Raw genomic sequence first — 3,307 nt, forward strand, 5'->3', positions numbered from 1 at the left:
CTGCTACACGTGTTCCATGGTTGTCCGTGGACTTGTGGAGAGGTTGACGTCCTGCTCCCTGCGCGCGCGCGAGTCTGCGTGTCTTGACTGGGTTCGGTTTGCCTTTATGTAGGTCCCAGTGCGTGTATGTGGGCGCGTCGGCACATGAGTGGTTGCTACGTTAACTAGGCGGTGCAGATAATCGATGTCCGATGTGTCAGCTTAATGCGACATGTTTGTGCGTGAGAAAATAGACAAGCCTCGCGATCCAGTGAGCGATTGAGTTGCACAGTCAAGTATATGGGTGACTGGGTCGCTACAGCCTAATAAGAATAGGGGCATCAATATGTGGCCTCGTGAATGTATTGCGTGTCAAAAGAGCAAAGTCCATCGACATATATTGTTACTCCTCTCTGTCATTTTTCCAGTCCTGATAGTCGGTTCAGCCATGTTCACGTAGACCTTGTTGGCCCGTGGCCTCCGTCACAATTTTTCGTATGTTTTCATATGCATTGATCGTTTTACACGCTGGCCTATCGCCGTGCCGATCAAAGACACACTCCGAAACCGTGGCTCAAGCTTTTCTCGAGTCATGGACTGCCCATTACGGAGTACCAACAACAATCACTACGGACCGCGGTCCACAGTTCCAGTCTTCGCTCTTTCAAGACCTTAGCCGTCTCCTTGGCTCGACGCACATCCACACTACCGCTTACCACCCGCGTGCCAACGGTTTAGTCGAGCGTTTCCATCGGCAGCTGAAGGTAGCACTGATTGCTCAAAATTAGACAGAGCATCTCTCGCTCGTACTTTTTGGGATCCGATCTGCAGTGAAAGAAGATTTAGGCTGTTCGACCGCCGAAATGGTTTACGGCAGCCCTCTCCGACTCCCTGGTGAGCTTGTTGCTGTGCAAAAGGAAGCGGTAAGAATAGACCCAACAATGTATGTTAATCGTTTACGCTCCTTTGTGAGACATCTTAGAGCTCAACCAACGCGTTTACATACTCGTGCATCACAAATCTCCCCAGTGCTAAAATATTGTGACTTCGTTTTCGTTAGGGTTGGTCAGGTGAAGAAACCGTTACAGCCACCGTACGTCGGCCCATACCGCGTTATTTCGCGCCGACCTAAATATTTCGTCATCGAGAAAGGAGGTACTCAAGATACCGTCAGCGTCGATCGACTAAAAGTAGCGCACGTTGATCCTACCGTATACTCTCCTATCAACCAATCACAACGCTTATCTACGCCTCCGCTTAACACGAACGACAGCAGCTCAAAAGCCGGATAACTTACAGCCAGTTGTTCATACTCGTTCTGGTAGGAAAGTGACTTGGCCAGCGAAGCTGCACAATTACATATCTTAGTAGCGTTCCTTGTCGAGCGTTTATTTTGTTTATGCAACGCTCCAGGGAGGGAGTTCCATGGTGATCCTTCTGACCATTGTACATCAGTACTTTCTTTGTAGCTTATCATTACTCAAATTGTACCACTTTCTATCTCTCACCAAATCTCAGCTTATTCCTCTTCTCTTCATACCGAATAACTTTTGTTTAAATGAAAAAAAGAAATATGGATGCATACAGACAATACAAATTCTGCACTTCGTGAAAGGCGTGTTCCCTTCTTGCTGTGTCGAGTTACGCTGTCAGTGAATTAACGAGCGGTGATCTACCTTTCAGACTACGACGGGATAGAAAGTATCTAGGAATATATTAAGGAAGATTCCAGGAAAGAGATCGATTTGAATTTATTGTGGTGGTAATAACTAACTGTACCAACGAACTGAGTTGTGTCATCTCGCCTATTTTTACTCACTCGATTTAACTACTTTGAACTGGTATTTGCTAGCGTTATCCACTACACCTATACAGTTCTATCATCTTATTTATATGTTACACATCCTGGGAAGGATAGATATGAACTCGCCCAGTGACTTCGCATGGCTGCCTCCTCGACCCGCCACGACGAGTGTTTTTTCACTACCACGATATACTGAGTTGCGTTGGTCTTCAGTGGAAAGGGTCCGATGACGTCAGTGGACCATACCTCACCGATTTTGCAGGAATGGGTTGCCCCTGTCACATCCTTTTTCATCAGTTGGCGCCGCTTGCAGAACACCACATAATCCATGCACCTCTTATCCTATCCCAGGCCAGTAGGCCCTCTGCCAAGATAAGTCGTACGTCTTGGTGCGCCCTGTGTGTGCCATCTTGTGGCGTCCGATGATCAGATTCCGTCACCAGACGCATGGTATCACGGGCAGCATAACATAAAAATCAGTTCGGCGTTCCGGCGAATCATGCCAGCTTCATTCAGACTCAGCCGCTTGAGGTGACTCTGGAATGTTTCGAATTCTCTGTCCCTCCTTTCCTAATACACCGTCCATTCAAGCGAGTGACTTAAACCTTCCGTATCACAGCATGCTGCCGTTGGATATGCACCAGCCCTCCGGGTTCCAGTTCGACGACGAGGCTATTGGCTCCAGTCACGATCCCGAGGGCCTCGTCTTCAGCCCCTGGTCTTGACAGCCAATCAGCCAGGTGGTTTTATTCCTGGCACGCGCCGGATCGTGAAGTCGCGCTCTTGCAATCGTGGTTCCCAGCGCGCGAGCTCCCCGAGAGGGTATCTGGTGGTCCTCATCCTCATGAAATCGTTGTCCAAGTATGCATGGCCTTCATTTATCTATGGTTCAGACGATCGATAAGCATTCTTTCTCAGTGGTCGAGTGCCTCTGCTCAGCGTTAGTCAGAACACGACTGGCATGTTCCTCTGATTTGTGACTGCGCCGATACCGCGATCGCTAGCGTCCGTTGCAGTAGTGAACATCTTTCTGACCCTGGGTAGTTTGAGGATCAGTTGCTGATCCAGCGTCTGCGCCTTGACACAGATTCCAAATAAGGATGATGCTGCTAATTCCCAATAAGGATGAAACAGCTGTACTGTGCTTCCTGGCTTTTCAGCATAGATTGGCTTCACTTACAGGACGAAATCTCCACAAAAATCCCAAGTCTCCTTACACTACCGACAATCTATAAGTGAAACTTCCATGTGAGAAGTCGTTGCTTGAGGAACCAGTCAACACGGATTGTGACGGTTATGCCAGAGGAAGTACCCAGCGGGCGCACTCTACAGAAACTTCCGACGGTGATATAGAGTGGCGCTAGTATCAAGTTTAATTTTCATGTCCAACGTCAGCTTGATAGGCTAACCGGACACTTCGATTCTGTCACTAAACTAACTGTGATAATTAGAATAGTGGTAGGTATCTTAACCACCGAATGTACGCGTAGTATAGAAGTCCGAATATGGACGAATGAATATCGT

This window comes from Opisthorchis viverrini (assembly GCF_000715545.1).
Source record: "Opisthorchis viverrini unplaced genomic scaffold opera_v5_156, whole genome shotgun sequence".
NCBI classification, from domain to species: Eukaryota; Metazoa; Platyhelminthes; class Trematoda; order Opisthorchiida; family Opisthorchiidae; genus Opisthorchis; species Opisthorchis viverrini.